This window comes from Camelus dromedarius, chromosome 6 (assembly GCF_036321535.1).
Source record: "Camelus dromedarius isolate mCamDro1 chromosome 6, mCamDro1.pat, whole genome shotgun sequence".
Lineage (NCBI taxonomy): Eukaryota > Metazoa > Chordata > Mammalia > Artiodactyla > Camelidae > Camelus > Camelus dromedarius.
This window is the reverse complement of record NC_087441.1, coordinates 46196742-46215654: the sequence shown is the minus strand read 5'-3', so window position 1 is coordinate 46215654 and position 18913 is coordinate 46196742. Positions and strand designations below refer to the sequence as shown.

The 18913-nt window shown below is 35.6% G+C and overlaps 1 protein-coding gene across 2 annotated transcripts in view; it reads right to left on the bottom strand.

The window, feature by feature from the left end:
* Positions 1 to 18913, bottom strand: part of PDSS2 (decaprenyl diphosphate synthase subunit 2) — a 185201-nt gene that overhangs the window by 81992 nt on the left and 84296 nt on the right. The gene's annotated exons all lie outside the window — the stretch shown is intronic.

Sequence of the window (18913 nt, the reverse complement as noted above, 5' to 3'; positions counted from 1 at the left end):
TGGAACCAGTCCCCTACAGATACCAAGGGAGGACTGTATTGTGAAATGATCACCACAGTAAGCCTAGTGAACATCTGTCACCACACAGAGTTACAACATTGTTTTTCTTGTGATGAGAACTTTTAAGATATACTCTCTTAGCAATTTTCAAATATATAATAAAGTATTATTAACCATAGTCATCATTTATACATTAAATCCCCTGTACATTACATCTTCATGGCTTTTTTTTTTTCTATAACTGGAAGTTTGTACCTTTTGATCACTCTCATCCATTTTTGTCTACCTCCCTCCCTCCACCCCAGGAAATACCAATCTGTTCTCTGTATCTATGAGTTCAGTTTTTGTTTTTTAGATTCCACATATAAGTGAAATCATACAGTATTTGTCTTTCTCTGACTTATTACACTTCATATTTTGAAGTTCTGTGGGTTTTTTTTTTTTGAAGGTTTCAAATGTACTTTATTTCTTCAATTATGCCACATTTTAATGGGTACACAGTGCTTTTACTTGGCATCAACTATGAGTTGATTTTGAAGCAATTCAGTATTGTACCTGCTGGATGATTACTGATCTCTCCATTTTTGGGGGGTAACTCTGCCAACAAGGGACAGGTTCCATTGTATCCTAATTTGTGTTGCTGCATATGCCCATATAGCAACACAGAAAGTGGCTCCACTGTCATGATCATATTTGTCATGGAAATCAGGTGTACATATCTGATGTCTCTCCCTTGCAACTGTTAGCTGAACGCTTCAAACTTAGGGAAGCATCAAGAAGCTGAAGACAGAAGTCTGGCAGCTGCAGCTGCTGGTTTGGTGCAAGTACCCTTGCAAAGAGACTTGAATGAAGTTTTTGTTTGTTCTGTTTTTAATTGAAGCATAGTTGATTTATGATGTGTTAGTTTATGCTGTACAGCACAGTGTTTCAGTTATACATATATATACTTTTTCCTATACTTTTTCATTATAGGTTATTACAAGATATTGAATGTCCATCAACAGATGATTGGATAAAGATGTGGTATATATATACACAATGAAATACTACTCAGCCATAACAAAGAATGAAATAATTCCATTTGCAGCAACATGGATGGACCTAGAGATTAACATACTAAGTGAAGTCAAAGAAAGACAAATAACATATCACTTATATGTGGAATCTAAAAAAAAAAAAAAAAACAAATGAACTTATTTACAAAACAGAAAGGGACTCATAGACATAGAAAACAATCTTATTGTTACCAGAGGGGAAAGAAGGGAGAGGGATAAATTAGGGGTTTGAATGAAGTTTTAACAGAGGTCTCTCCACTGAGTAGTCTGGGATCCTTAAGCAGATCTTGAAGCCTTCCTTCTCTCCACCATTCCCCACAGTCTCCCCGGCCAGCTGCCAGGAATCCCCACACTCTACTTCACCAGCCAGTCACCAGGATTCCCCGGAGAGAAGCTGACCAGTGAAGGGCCATCCTCCACAGATCCATTTAGATACTTTGTTCTCAGGATAACTTTGTTCTCCATAACTTTAGGATTTCTGAAAATTCTTACTAGTATCTAATAGAACTCCAATTTAAATGGGAATACAATCTGTGCCAGACATTAGGCTAAGCACTTTTATGTATTATCTCTTTAAGTCCCAAATGCAAAGCTATGGAATTTACAGAGATGAATAAAATGTGGTCTCTTCCTTCAAGGACCTTACCTTTCAGAACAAGAATCAAGATACATACCTACAGTAGTAATTAAGATAGAGAAGGCCCCTGAGTTTATAGTATAGTACTGTATCAGATTGGGGTTTCAAGAGATGTTTGCTTTCTTTTTTATACTTTTCTGTAGTTTGTACATTTTCTACAATGACAATTACTTTTATAATCATAAAAATCAACAATTACTAAAAAATTTAAACCTCATAACCACCCTATGATAGTTACTGTTAATTTCTTTTTATAGGTAAGATATTGTTGTGCACAGTTAAATGACTTGCCCAAAACCACACAGTAAAGCAGAGCTGGAAATCTGCTGGAATCTGTTACGAACGGCCCCATGTGAATCATGCCTCTTTGTTTCCATGCTCCTGTGCAGTCCCCTCCACACTAACTCTGGGCTTGTCCATGAGACTTACTTTGGCCAAAAAGACATTCGTGAACGTGACACAAGCAAAGCCTGATAAGTGCTTATGCATTAAGGCTTTTTGAATGCAGTCATGCGAGTGACCACAGGCAGAACCATTCAGCGTCTCAAGTCACTAACTAAATCTTAGGGCAGTTTGCTATGTAGCAATAGATACCTGATATAGAAACTGGTATATGTAGGTGTGGGTGCTGTTGCAACAAAAGCCTAAAATGTGTGTCAATGGCTTTGAGTCTGAATGTCTGGGGCTAGAGGTAAAGGCTGAAGAAATGGAAACCTTTTAGTGGAATCCAGAAAGGCAGTAAGGAAATTGTTATTGGAGGATTAAGAACGGACATATTGTGTTATAAAGTAGTAAAACAACCTGCAAAACTTTTGCCTGTGGTTAACTTGAGAGATACAAATTATCTCTAATAAAATCCGAAAAAAGTAGGTAGTAAAAGTAGAGAGATCAGTGGAGGAAGTTTTTAAACAAAGGTCCAGGGGAAACGTAACAAAAGGATTTGACCTAAAGGTCAAATTTAAGCATCTGACCTAGAACAACAGCCTTAGACAAGGAGGCAAATATAAAATGATCAAGTAATAAATGTAAAAGTCTCCTCTCTCAAAAAAAATGTAATACTAGTTTAACAACGATAGTACATTAATTACATAAAGATGCAATAAAATAAAGGTGCCAAACAACTTGGCCTCTACAAAGGAAAAATCACATTTATAATTTATTCTCTTTGTTAAAAAAAAAAAGTAAAAGAATATGTAAAAATGACCCAGTGTACACATGGTACCTGACTACAAATTGGCAGAGTAGAAGATGAACCAGTGAGTTACACAGCTTCTGAGAAGAGTAAATTCATGGTTTATATTGAAACCTCAGTACATCCCAAAGAAAATCACTGGGCACAGAGGCTTATAAGACTACTGAGAAGTTAATAAAAAAACATTAAAAAAAAAAAAAGAGGAGCTAACATTTAAAATATCCTTTAAAAATGTGAGTAAAAGAAAGGAATAAAAATATATTTTATTAGTGCCCTGCAAATGTATTCTACTTTAAAAAGATGTTTACTGTAAAAATGTATATTGTTACATTTCACAAAAATTACATAATGAAATTATTAACAAGTATAAAACTCAAAAAAGGTTAAGCACTAGATAAATCTCTCACGCAGTTCGGCTTATAGAAGAAAGTAATAACCAGGCAAGCAGAAGTCATAGGTGTTTTGAATTATCCTAAGGATGAAAATGAATGATTGGGAGCTTTTAATAAAGACATCCATAATCATAAAACTGCATTCATTAAACAAATAGCAATCTTTAAACACCACATGGCCAGAAACAATAAAAACAATGGTAATAATAAAAGTGAAAAACCATAATTTGTACAGTACCCACAACTTACAAAGAACTTTCATTTATATTATCTACTTGTGATTCTAATTATAGCAGGTCTGGGGAGGTTAAATATCTGGTTGGAACATTCAGTTTATCAAGAACAAAGCTGGAACTCAGAGCCTTTCATAGTGACCAATGATAATTTAAAATGTTTATTTACCTAATGAATAGTAAATGGAGGGAGGGGAGAGCCAAATTTACCAGTGTTACCAAGACTGGTATAAGCCTACCACAAACGTGTCGAATTTTCATCCTTAGTTCTAAACACTACAGAAGAGAATTTTGCTAGGACAAAGTATATTATGACTAGACTTGACTCTGTTCATAGTAGCTAAAAAAAGTAATCAAGTTGTTTCCAAATCATTTGGTTAGAACCAAAATCAAGTGATTAGCTCAGTCAGGAATCTGGGTAACAGTTCTCTCTGCCTGTAACAGACAGTTCATGGGCAAATCCCTGAAACTCTCAGACACTTGGTCTTCTCATCACTGAAAGGGGAACTGGAGAAAGTCTGTTCCAGTTCTAAGATTCAGGGATTTCAGTCCTAAAATTTAAGATTTAGTTCCAAAATTATAAGATTTGGGATTAAAAAAAATGACCTAGACTGGTAGTTAATAGTTAAAGTGAGACAAAATTATTGCTATTATTAGTACCTACTTTTCTATAAGAAATAGAAATAAACTGGTCATCTTGAAATCTGTTCTGCAATTCTACTATCTAGTATTGTGCTCTCTACTTCTAAGATTTTATCATTAGATAAATAACTCCAGACCACATTATGCAAGAGTTAATTTAGTATACAGCAGAGAAGCAGTGACAGGATGAAAGACTCTGGGAACTTTTTCTTCTCATTATCTTATTCCTATTTTAGCCACTCAAAAGAAGCTAGTAAACTTTCAGTGTACTGGATTTTAGAAATTACCTTATATAAAAGTCTTCATGCTATTTATGTACATATATTTTAGTACTCGGGTATTTTTTATGCTAAATCTTGATTGGAAAAGAGTCACAAATGAATGCTGCTTATGTTAAGTAATCAGAGTAAGGAAGTAATCACCACATTGAATGTAACCCTGAGGATTAATGATGTCTTTACAAGAATTTTCACCAAATAACTTTCTTTCAGTTATATGTTAAACAACTTACTCTGCTTTGATCCATATTCTTCCAACATTTCTCCAAATTTTTTAGCATCCTAAGCTTTAGAAATAAGGATGGCAGACATTGCTAGTTACCTATCCATTCTCCTTGCTCACTTAGTAACAAACTTTTGGTTACTTTTGGAGTGACAATGAACTTATTTAAAAATACTAACCTCTGCAAGATCCCCTGAGGCTAGAGGTGATCGTGTAGCACAGTTTGGCCAATGAATGTGAGTAGAAGTCCACTAGGTGGAAGTTCTGAGAAATCAGAGTTTCTGATCTAAGGGGACAGATTCAGGTGGCATGTACCTTTGGCATTTTGGGCTTACTCATTACTCCTGTCTAGAATATGGTCCAGCTACCTAGAGGCACAGGATCCTAAAGAGGGCTCCCAACCTAAGGATGGTAGTGCAGGAAGAAATGAGAAGCCTGGACCTCTGATGACTTCTTTGAGGGCTACCCCTGCTCTGTTGTGTCCATCTCTAGACTTCTTGTTATCTGAGATAAATACAAACTGCATTTCTTCAATTTACGGTCTGTTAGAGTCAAATAAACTCCTGAAAGATATGGTCAATAAAAACTATATCACAAAACTGGTAAAGACATTTTACATTCAGATTTCTGCACTCTGGTTTTATTCACCTAATATTATCTCTTGGAGACAGTTCTACATTATGTACAAATAAAGAATCTCCTTGTTCTATTTAACATCTCTTCAGAGGTCTACTGTATAGGTATGTCGTATTTTTGCTGCCATAGGGTGAATGATAAATATATTCTGTTAAAGAATTTTTAAGAATCAGCCTATGTCCTTCCTCACTTCCACAAAGTTAACTTCTGTGCTTGAAAGCCTTTGAACATAGCTCATTTACTATACTATGTCAAAGTTATTTCTTAAGCCATCTTTCTTCCTACCACCTCTCTCCCTCACTACGCTGTAAATGATACTATCCTACTCCCTAGGCTGCCTGTAAATATTTGTTAAATGAATAGCTCTTTACTTTGCAATCAATTTCATGAAGGTAGAGGATTGTTATCATCCTTAGTCTCAAAAGGTATGAAATAATACAAACTAAAAAGTCCAGTTTATAGAATTAGAATGGGAAGTGACCCCCACAGTTCAATTAAGCTCAATTAGCTCCTTCCACAGATGAGTAATAAATTACACAGAAGCCAGGACTGCTGATGAATAGTTTTAATTATTAGAAATTGTTCCTTATATTAATTTGAAACCTCTTAAACATTTTACACATTTAAGTTGGTGTTAGAAGTAATAGAAGGATCAATTGTGTTTCACCACACAGGCAAGGGAGAAAAAAAGACAATGGAGTCTTCTTTCTTATTCTATTTTTTCCCTTTTTCTTCCTCCGTCCTTCCTTGCTTTCCTTCTTTTGAGAGGTTTATAATAAATATAAAATATTCCACTTAGAAATAACAAATGTTTAAGCTTTGTCATTTTTAACAGTTTTTAAAGATGCATTTTTCAAAAAACTTTATTTTGGAAATTTTCAAACATAATAAAAGTAGAAAACATAGCATAAAGAACCTGTGTGGGCCCTAAACTTGGTTTAGCTACGTCTTTCACTCTCCTTCTAGATTGTTTTTCCTTTCAGATTATTTTGAAGCAAATGCTAGATATCATGTTATTTCATCTGAAAATACTTCAAATAGCCTATTTTAAAAAATGCCTAATAGCGATAATGGCTCCCACTTACTAAATTAATTAATTTGAGTCAATTAGTTACTGTGTGCTAAGCAACTTCACATAAAATAATTTTGCAAGCATACGAGTAACTCAATTAACAGATTAATAAAATAATATAAAACTCACAGCAGCTCTCTGAGGTAAGCATTATTATTTCCACTGTAAAGAAGGAAGCTGGGCAGGCCGGCTACATAACTTGCTCAAGTTCACATAGCTGGTAAATTGCAGAGCTGGATTTAAGCCAAGGCTCTCTGATTCTAAAGCCCTAAACACAAAATGTACAAAATTCAGGGTGTTTCTGAAAGTATTACAATGGTAATAATAATTTTATTTGAATCCTAGAGGTTTTCTGTTTTCAAGTTGGAAAATTGACTTTTATGTTCATGTGGGAAGAATAAATTTGAAAATCACAAAGAAAATTTTGGAAAAGAAAAGGCCTGTCACTCCAGATTTTAAAACTTACTATGAAGTTACTGCAATTTTTTAAAGTATAGTAATATCACGAGAACAAACTAACAGATTAGCGGAACAAAATCCAGAAAGAGATCCAAATATATTTGGAAAATTAGTTTTTATGGTAAAAATAACCTTTCAAATTGTTAAGGAAAGATGGATTATTCTTACAAAAAATGTTGGGGCAACTGGCTATCAATTAAGGGAAAAAATAATAAAGTTATATCCCTACCTTACACCATAGATAAAAATAAATTTAGATGGATCAAATACCTAAATGTGAAAAACAGAACTGTAACTTTAGGAAAATATTCTTATGACCTTGGGGTGAGAAAGCCTTGAAAAATAAAATAGGAAGTTAAGAAGCCATAAAGAAAATAATGGATAAAACTGAGTAGTTAAAAGATACAAAAATGTTTATATAATAAAATAACCCATAAAAAGAGACTGAGGCAACTACAGATTTGAAATCATATATTTGCAACATATATAATAGAAAGAATATTATATTCAAAATATGTGTAGAGCTTGTCCAAATTGGGAAAGAAATTAATAAGAAAAAAGATAAACAGTTTAAAAGCAAAATGGGAAAGGATATGAAGAGGAAATTCCAGAGCAAACACAAATGGCCAAAAACCATATAAAATGATGCTGAATCTCACTAATAATTTGAAAAAGGAACATTATAATAATAATGAGATAACATTTTTAGTCCATTAGCTATGCAAAACTGAAAAAGATCAGAAATGAGGCAAGCAGGAAGATGAAGAAACCATGAGGTCCATCATTTTCTTTCTTTGCTCAAAACCCTCTAGCAGCTCCCTATCTCACTCAGGGTAAAAGCTGAAGTCTCAGCAATGCATTCCAAGGTCCAACACAATCTGTCCCTGCTCCTCTAGGCCTTTAACTCTCTGACTTCATCTGGTACTCTCTTCCTTCTTGCTCACCCTTCTCCAGTTACATTAGCTTCCTTGGTGGTCCCTGAAATGCCACGCCTGCACCTGCCACAGGGCCTTTGCCCCTTCCTCTATCTGGATTGATCTTTCATTATATATTTGCAAAGCTTAGTCATTTGCTTCCTTCAGGTCCCTGCAAAGTGCACCTGATCAGTAAGGCCTTCTCTGACTGTTGCATATACAATAGCAACCTTTCCAGCCCTGCCAGCACTCCCTATCTCCACTTTCTGCTTTTCCCCCACCATAGCACTTACTATCATCTAACACACTAGTTATTTTGTCTGTGTTTTGTTTCTCTCTCCACAGCCCCATAGAAAGAAAGCTCCCTAAGAGCAAAGGATGGAGGGAATAGGGGGAAAAGAAGATTAAGAGCAAGAGAATTCCTAAAGCATACTTCAAAAATACCAAAATACAAAAAACATCAAGGCATATGAGCAATAATAAAAAGGAAAAGTATATGCTTTTAATGCCAGGTAAAAGAAACTTTCAGGGTGCTAACTTTAAGTGTCAAATATTATTTTCTTATAAGTAAGTTAGGCCCCAAATCCTAAGAGATTCATTTAATTCACTGTAATAATTACAGAAACATAGTGATTTTCCTATTTTGTCACTTACTCTTATTGATAACCTAAGTGAAGCTGGAATTTTTAATTTTAGGTTTGCCATGATCACAGCATTCAAAACTAATCTTGTTTCATTCCTTCATTTGGAAATGAGAATTTTGATTTTAAAAACAGGGTATTGAAACCAAAATTTCAAATCTATAGGCTGTAGTTACGGTGACTTCCAAACAGAGATCAAGTCACAGGTTCAAGGGCTTAAACACTGACCAAGCCTTACTTCCAGCTCTGACCGTATACACCAAGCAATCACGCAAGTACCGAGGTCTCTGTGTCTCTTTCAGGAAAGCTCACCTGACATTCTGAGTTAGAATATATAGAAAAGAGGTAGAAAACAAAAAGTCTTTGCATCTGGTCTCATTCAAAGAAATTAAATATCCAAGCAATGTTAGAATCTTGCCATGCCATGAAAATACACGGTCTGCAAGTGAGGGGAGAAGAAAAGACAAAAATTCTTAAGCAGTACTTCAGTGAGAACCTTTAAAATACACAAAAGCAAAGTTCCTTCATATTCAGTACTGTAATTTTGATTTTTGAGTTTTGTAGAAACATGATTTATAATAATAACAGCTTAACAAAAAGATTTCTCTCTCTTGATTTATTTCTAAAAAAGAAAGCTCAGTATTTAAAAATTTTTAAAATAAAATTATACATATATTTAAGGTATATATGATGTTTTAATAAACATATAGTGACATGATTACTACAGTCAAGCTAATTAACATATCCATCCCCTCACAGTTACTTTAAAAAAAAAAAAAAAAGACAGCTCAGTATCAATCTATTCTGTAACTAGTTTCCTCCATACCTGCCAACCAATCTACAAAGAGGTAAGCTGCCTTCAGTGGTGGTACTTACACTTGAGAAAGCAGAGGACGCTGGGACTCAGCAAGAAGTCACAATACTTATTACTAGAAATTAGCTGACCAAAACAAAATTTGTAATATATTTTCTCTTTATACACGAACATAATAAAGTTCTGCTTGGTGGTCAACTAACACACCTATGAAAATAATAAAGCATAACCAAGCCAGGTAACTTACTATATTTAAGAAACTTTTAAGAAAAATTATTTTGAATAACTAGACACAACTTGATACTGTCAACACGCAATTATCCTGCAGGTTAACCAGATACTTATTATGAGGAGAGGTAGCTAACTGAGAACATCTGGTTTCTGGAAACAGTTTACGCTGGGCTGTTTTCTCCCTGAGAAGCAAGCCTAGCCAGGCCTCCTTATCTAGGTCTCTAAAGTACTTTCCGGTTTGCGTATCACAAAAAGGGTTAAAAATACTTGAGACTACCGAAAAAGCCCAACAAGACATCTGGGTGCTGCGGCTGTCACTGTCAGGGCAGCCCTTGGAGGGAATGCCCATATCAATTCAGTTTATCAGATGGACAGCTGATCAACATTAAACAGATTTGCTCTGGGCAGACTGAGCTGAGCTTCCTGACATGAATTCCAATGAGAGCCCTCTGCACTCTACCACTGAGCTCTGCCATTTTTTACTGCTGCAGCTCCCTGGACATATGGGAATCCCTAGTGATGAGCACATAAAGCTGCCTCTAACTCAAGTGACGGCTCATTTCCCCTGGCTGAAGGCAGACATTAATATCCTGAGGAGATCAGACCCGCCTCTCTGACCCCCATCTACCGAAGCAAAACGACTGTCCTATTTCTTCACTTAATAAGCTTTTAATGAAGAAAAAGCAAAACCCTCTCTCTGACTGTGGCACAGTTCTACATGAAAAGGTTATACAAATATGTCTGATTCTGTGTCAAAGCTTCCAAAATGTCTGTCCCCCTCCCTACTGGAGTGTAAATGCTATCATTTGCCCTCCCATAGTGCTCATGCTTTCTGCTGCAGTACAGGAGTTTGGTTCTCTGCTCCGATAATTATGAGCCATCTCTACATTATGGCAGGTGGAAGATTAAAGAACCGATTACAAAGAGCACGCTGGTGTTTCCATTTTCATCACAAACCTCTTTCTTGGAAAGTTTATCATTTAGCCATGAAAACTGCTTCAGGCTCAACCAGACTGGGAGAAATGACAGTCCAGTGATAACTCAGATAGTACACCAGAAAATGTTTTGGAGCTACATCAGAATATGAGAAAACTGAAAATATTTGGTGAATTAGAGTTGGCATACATACTTTGGTTTTAGGAGGGATAGAAGGAAGGCTGTGTGATGGCAGATGAAAAAGATAAGCAGATTTTTACCTGTGAATCTTGGAGATTAAAAATAAGGGGAATCAGAATCATTACTAAAGTTTAGTGCTGGGCCTATGGCCTATTGCCAAGGCTCTGTGAGTTCTGAATTGTCTCATGAGAGGCTGTGGTTTGAGCTTTTTGCTTCTTTCGAAAGCAAGTAGGGGTTAGGAGAAATGTGAAGGCTGCATGTTAAATGGGGCACAGGAAGCACTGTAGGAGGGAAATGTCATTCTGCAAAGACCCCCTCCAACAGAATAACAGGAGGCAATGATGTCTGAAAAGGGATGTTGGCAGGCTTCGTTTAGACCATGAAATGTGTTTGAGGCTGGGAAGTGTGAAGGTAAGGAGAGCATAAAGGGGCAAAGATTTGCTTCCTATGAAAAAAGGTTTCAGGGTACAGGCTATACGGTTATGCTTTAAATCACATTGCTTACACTTGTTATCAAGTCAACCTAGGCATCTAGAGTCACAGATCCTAAATGTTCCCCCAAATATTTTGTGTATAAAAGTCGAGAGGTTCCCTGGCATGTTTAAGCTATAGACAATAAAAGCCATGGGCAGGTACTCAGTGTGTAAGCTAATGCACAATTCATAACCTATCACATCCCAGACACTAGGATTTTTTAAACAGCATCTCATTTACTCTTCACCAAGTTTAGTTATTAACCTTATTACATAGATGAAGAAGTAGATTTCCACAGGATAAAGAAATGTCAGGGAGCTTCTACATGACATGTTACCCAAGAGGGAAAGACATACAATCTGAACATTAAATGAAAGGAAGATTTAAAATCAAATAGCATTTCTAAGTGCCTCTTTAAACAATCAGATCCTACAAAATACTGTTGTTACCATGCATAAAATTATTTTCAGACTGCATATATGGCTATAAAAATTCTTAACAGGGTCACTGAAGTCTATTTTATCTTCTTTTTAAAAAATAGCTTTACTGAGATATAATTTATATATCATAAAATTCACCCAGTTTTAAGTGTACAATTCAATGAATTTTAGTATGTACAGAGTTGTGCACCCATCACTACAACCTAATTTTAGAACATTTCCATCATCCTAAAAAATATAAACCTTATGCTCATTTAGAGTCATTCCTTATTTAGGCTGCCTTGATTTTTATTTTAATTTTTCAAGTATCTTAATTTTTTTAAATAAAATTAATTACAAAGAGCAACAATATAAAATGGAAATGTCAACATAGTTTCACTGAAAAAATACTACAATCTATGATGAAGAGTAAAATGTCCACATGACATAAATGTTCTTCAAAGCCAAATATAAATAACAGATCCATTAAGTGTCTGAAAGTAATGCTTGTTTTGAAAAACTGATTGTAAGGTATTTCAAAGGACATATGCAGAGAATGGTATCCATATACAACTTTCAAGCAAATTACTTTGAAAGGCAATTGTATAGTTTGTTTAATTACCAAAAAAAAAAAACCCCTTATTACTTTATAATCACACCTCACACCTCAGGCAAACCTTAAGTTTTACATTTTTCCTTTCACATGTTTTTGTTTACATGCAAAGAAACAACAGAAATGTTCAAAAGGTTACCACAGGAAAGCTGCAAGGAAAGGAATAGTACATGCATATGAAGTAGTGAAAAATTCCGTGAATCACAATTTAGATGCAATAAAAAGCTATCTCTATTCGTTTTTTTTTTTTGTTTAAATTGTATCACTTTAATTCAAATATGGACTTAATGTGCGTTCACTGGGATGAAAATCCATGACTTCTGGTTTCAAGTGAAACAAGCGTGCCATCCAAATTTTTTTTAAATGAAAAGTAGTATAGGAAGATTAAAAGTAGAATTAAAGTATCACAACTATTAAAAGGTCTACTTACAAAAGTAAATCATACAAGTGAAACGAGAGCATACTCTTACTGTAAAAAAATCAAACCAACATAAAATTACAAAGAGGGTAAGCCATTCAGTGTGGTAGACACAAACCACATGTAGCTATGAAGCACATAAAACATCACTGGTCTGAATTCAGATGTGCTTTAGTATTAAAGACTTAGTACAAAAAAATTTTAAATATCTCAGTAGTAAGTGCTTTATATTAAAGATGTTAAAATGATAATATTTTACCTATATTAGTTCAAATAAGCTATATTATTAACATTAATTTCACTCACTTATTTTCTTTTATATTTTTAGTGTGGCTACTAGCAAACTGAAAATTATATTCCTATAGGGTCCCACCAGGTTCATCATCCCTCCATCCTACTTCCTTCCCTGGAAGTTCTCTCTCTTACAGTTTAGCATATTTTCTTTCAGGCTTTTGCTGTATGGTTTTTACGTGTTTGTAAACATATAGCAAATGTAATGCATTTATAAACAGAGCAAATGCCATGCGTTTTCGTATAAAAATGGGTTCATACTATACACACTGTACTGTTAACTTGCTTTATTCACTTAATATAGTTTGCAGAATTTTCTTGTCACAAGTATAGGACTACCTAATTCTTTTTAATGATGGATATCTATGTATATACCATAATGTTCTCCAGACCCCATTCATAAATATTTAGGTCATTTCCTATTTTCTATTATTATGAAGAATACTGCAGTGAATATCCTCATACATATATATCTATGTGCATAATGCAGGAGTAGTTTGGTAGGCTATATTCCTAAGAAGTGAAATTCTGTTAGATATTGCTAAATGGGCTATTCTGCTTTCAAAATAAAAAAGATAAATAATCTGGTTTGCGACAGTCTATAATTTCTCCATAAGTCTCTGGAATGATAAGGATATAAGCTTCATGTCAGATATTCAGTAAAGAAAAACAATTCTAATCTATGTCCTTAAGTCAGCCCAGACTTAGCCAATTGATTATTGCGGTGGACACCTTTTGGGCGATTGCCCTGATAACGATTCCCTTTCCTCTGGAAATGCTGCCTCCCCATCCCCCACTGAGATCATAAGGTGGTTAGTAGCTGCCGTGTCTCTTCCGGGGCCTCAGTGTCCTCTACTCTGGCCGAGTGGCCTAGAGCTGCTGAGCACCTGGCCTAATTAAAGGCACTCAGATTCTTTCTTTGGGGAATCTGAAACTTAGGGTTACCTGGGAATTGCTAAAGGCAATGCTCCAAAGTAGCATTTATGATCTTCAGTTATTTAAGTATCACTTTTGCCATTTCTGCATATACTATGTGTATTCTTTTGTATTTAAGAAAGAATCTTTTAAATTTTATCTTCAAATTCTCTTTTAGGATTTTATTTAGACACACCATATAGCAAAGCGCTTAAGAGTGCAGATTTGAGAGCCAGATTGCCTAGATTCATATCCCAGCTCTGCCACTTACTAGCTGTGTGACCTTGAACAATTTGCTCAGTCACTCTCAGTGCCTAGTCTTTCCAACTGTAAAATGGAGATGACAAGAGCAATCCTTTCCTGTCTATTTAGTCCAATCCCCACCCACTCCACCTGCTCAGTCCTTGAAGTTCTCCTGTGAATCTGCAAAAAAACAAATCACTGATCTGGTCTAACACATCTATACTACATATGAGGAATCAGCAGATTGAAAAGGTCTACTGAATTACTTAAGGTCCCACGGGCTCTAGATATTGGAACTAAAATCCAGGTGCCCTAACCCCCATCCAGTGTTTTTGCTTCTATAGTCAATAAGTTTGTTTTATGAGCAAAGAAAATACTTTTTCTTTTTCAAACTGATACCTCACCTTCTTGAAAAGAAATCAAGTAATCTCAATGGTTGGGTCAGGTACAACTCTAGAATGGTGGTAAGCTTGATTTCTGAGTTCCTATCTTCCTACAGCACATGATCATCTTCCTGCTAGAGTATCTGCTGCCTTCTCGTTCTCATCTTGCCTCTCCACATCAGAATCTTTGGGAATAATCATGAGTCATTTATACTTTAGGATGAATTAAGTTTATTGAAACAGTGAGTTTTGTTACCAGAATGCTGTGGTTTTAAATCCTGGTTTCATTTCCTACGAGCTGCAAAACCTTAACAAGTTATTTCAACCCTTCCAAGTCTCAGCTTCCTCTTATTTAAAAATGGGCCAAACAACAGGTACTTCATAGGACTTTTGTAAGGAGGAAGTAAGCTTCATTCATTGAACAAACAATAAAGATTTATGGAATACTAACTATCTGTTCAGTAGCAGACAAGGCCTTTTCTTAATCACACTCATTGCTTAATGGGGTGGACAGATAAAGACTGTCTTTTATTTCTTTTTTTTTTCCCCCATTTTTACAAAGTGGGACCAGTTCTCTAGCTTTATTTATTCATCCAAGGAACATTAAGTAAGTACCTGTTACCTGACAGGTACTACTCAGGACATGAGGAATACAAAGTAGGTAAAACACTGTTTCAGAAACCTATAGTATAGTGGGGAAGGGACCTGACATTATTCTTACAACTTTCGAAGCCAAACGCCAAATTTAGGACTCTTTTCAGAATAGAAGAATAATGAGGACCTTAGATGCCCATCTTCCCAATTCTGCTGCCAAGGTTACAGATGCAGAAACCAAGGTCCAGAGATTCTAAGTACTCTGTTCAAGGCCACACAGGTGGTTATCCATTATATCCAGAGGTATCAATGCAGTTTTCCATTTCCATTGTAGCTAGAAGTACAATTCCCTTACCTTCTAACCTTTTCTATGTATAATGGTACCCCAAGAAGCAGACAAAATAATTTAAGTCTAAGTCTTCTAGATGGAAGTTTCTCAAATTTTGCTTAGGGACAAAATAAAATTGGGTAGCACAGAATAATCATTCTTTTATTATGCTGGAATGTATATTTTCCAGAAATTATAATTATTAGTGGTCTTTCAGATATGCATATGGTGTGCAGATGTTCAATATACAGAAATTTTTAAAAACTGAACTAGTATTTGACAAGCAATCTTAGAAATCAATTAATACTGATTACATGGTATTAAATAATCAAAGAGGATCACAGAGACAAACTCTGTAATCCAATTTGTGAATTTTTTCTTTTTCTGCATAATGAACAGAAATAGAGACATTTGAAAACAGATCCTGATCACTTCAGAGAAATACATTAACTTTACAAAATGTGTTAGTTTGTGAATTTTGGCTTCAAGCCCAAAATAGTTCTAAACATAAATATCTATATTTTATAGACTTCTAAGATCACATTATTTTTGGTTTCACCTTCTCTTCCCCTATAGTTATCTTTCTCTTTTCCTGTCTAACTATGATTTCTCATCCTGGCCTTTTGAATCCACAGTGCTCACCTCTACTCCTGGAAAGGCAAGTAATATGCTTATTAAAAGTGCTCACATTTTAAGAAAATATTTTTTAAACAAATAGCTAATAAAATGCACTTTTAAAAAATGGCCAAGTGTGCACATGGTTCCACCAATCTTGTATTTTGTGAGCACCTGTGATGTGCCAGGCACCGTGCTTGGTGCTGCCTTTACCCTGTAAACACAGTCGAATACCATTCTCAAGGAGCTTAAAGCCTGGCAGAGACAAAAATAATAAACGGAAATAGAGACATCTGAAAATGCCCCCTGCTCACCTCAGAAAATACATTAACTTTGCAAAAGGATAAAACTATACATTCCAGTCAGCAAACATTTTATTTGCACTTTCATCTGAAATACCAGGCAGCATCTTAAAAAGTCTAGATTAAAGTCTGGAGAACTTGAAGCTCATCTAATACACTTCCAACACATAGACAGAGACTTCTACTCTGTAAGAGTTTGTTTTGTAAACTTGCAGTTGAAAGCGTGGCTGCCTACATTATTGTGCTTATTCTAACCAAACTCTGAAATGTCTAATTTTCCAGGTAACCTTATCTTTTCCCACTTCTTGTGGGTTTTATATTGCCTTACATGTCTTTATACATTTCCACATTTAATCATCTTGGCACTCTGCTACCATTATTGTCTTTCCTATGTACTCGTCTAGTTCACTCTTATGTCCACAGTATGGTTTCCTTAAAGGAAAACAGCTTCCTTTTACTAATGTGCATTCTTAGATGGCTCTCCCAATAAAGTCCGATCACGTCAAGAGTAATCTAAGCCTACAGTAACTATTTTTAAAATACTGATGACTCTCTATACATGAATGTGTTTGTAAGTTTGAAAAATAAGAAGGCTGTAAGAAATAAGATAAACCTGAAATATTTGAGTAAGCCACCAACTTCTCTTATTAAAAGGCTTCCTGATAGTTGATGATACCAAATGGTTCACAAGCCAGTTTGGAAGTCAAAGATCAGCAAACGTAATAACAAAGGAGAAAGGTCATTTAATAACTCAATTCAGATTATAGTCCCATTACAGCAAGCTAAAATATGTTTACCTTAATATATATGTTTCACAACCACATGAAATAGCCCACTCCTGAGTTAATTTATGGGGAAAAAAACTTTAAAAGAAAAATATTTAGATTATTTGTAACTTAAGAGTCAGAACAGGTGAAAATCGAGAAAACTGTTAACCTGGGTTATCTGATTATCATTATCATCAATAAAATTATTAAGAATGCCTACTATGTGTCAGTCCCTAGAAATAGAAACTACAAAAGAAGTGTTTTTGTTCTATCAATGAATATGTATCAAAGTGTAAGTGTGTATGTATTCTTTCTTTTAAAGTAGTTTCAGACACGGTCTGTACCCTGAGAGCTCACAATTTAGTTGGAGATAGACCACAATGACATAAAAAATTTTAATAAAAAACTACACTGCATGTAAGTGTAAAATGAATGCCACAGTCTGTAACTGCTGTAGGGATGGATACAAAATTATGATCATTGAGGATTTGAAGGGGAGGAATGGGAAGGCTCCATGGAAGAGGTAACAGGAGAGCTGGACTCTTCCTGGAAGAGGAGCACACACATCAGTCAGAGTAGGAATGCTGCTGCTCACCCGCACTGTGCCCTGAGTGGCTGCCACAGGGGTGTAGAGGGTGCTGGGGGGTTGGAGGGGAGTGGCTCTCCAGTCTGCTTGCTGCTGCTACTGCTGCTGCTGGTCCCAACAGGGCTCACTGCCCCTGCCAGACAATGAACAAAGTCGACAGCTGCCATGGAATGGTTCGAGAATGGTTGCAGGCAGCAGACAGAAACAGGAACATGGGCGGAGCATAGGTTTAGGACAAAGGCTTGGGTGTCTCCTCTCAGACAGGGCCTGAGAGGAAAAGAAATGAGAACAATACAAGAAAGGAAAAGTCCAGGAACATCCTTCATCTTCTGGCCACAGCTCCAAAAGACTTGGACAAATTAAAGAGAACAAAATAGCTGAATTGCTACTATTTGCCCAAAAGTCATTTTCACACAGAGATAAAAGAAAATTAACATCCTTCTTATTTATATTTTGCTTAAATAAGATTACCTAAACCAAACAAATGTGAGTTAACATTTGGGTCTTAGAAACCACAGTAAAATATTCACTACCAGTTAATTATCAGAATGTTGAGCCATTATACTACTTAATTTCACCAGCACACTTTCATCTGGACACAAGTGCCCAGCTTGTGGTCTAAAACAGAGGACTACATATTAATCAGAGTGGACTGATAGAATTAACTCAGATTGAAGAGAGCAGAGAAATGAATGAGCTAATTTAGCCCTTTGTCTTCAATCTCATTCTAAAGAGAAGAATGTGGTGAAGACTTTATCAGGGAGGGTGACACAGAGAATGCCCTGGCTTGCCCTTTTAGGAAGCCCTATTTAAAAATGAAATGTACCCACAGTTCAGCCTCCTTGGGTCTTAGGTTTAGGTAATAATTTAGACAGTCACTATCTAAACTGCTTTCCACCACGAAAGTCTTGCCTACCATAAGCCCTTCCCCATAAGAAAGGACTAGGCCAGGAGTCTCAAGAGAGGGGACTGAGAGAGGATTGCTGGTGAAGCCTGGGTGCCTGCAGTGGGGAAAGGGCAGGATGCTGAGTTGTTCCTCCAGCGGCTGAAGGTAAGTGGCTGTTGTCCTGAATCCCCGATAAACACCAGCAGTTCGATTTCTCTATATTTCTACAAAGACTTATAATTATTCTAGTTATATTATTAATGGCGTATCTCAAGTAATTTTATGGTACTACTTTCCGTTGGATCTTTATCATGTTAAATTATCAATTATAAACATTTTTCATATAATATTTTATTTAAATCCTAAAGCAAGAAGATCTAGAATAACCTACCCACCAATATCTGTATATGGTTTTAACAGTCTGATAATAAGTCAAAAGAAAATTACATTAAACTCTGCTCATTTCAAAACACATTTAAAATTGAAGTTCATTTAGAAAAAAATAAGCATGTTTTAATATTCCATTTCTTTCTTCTTTAAAGCA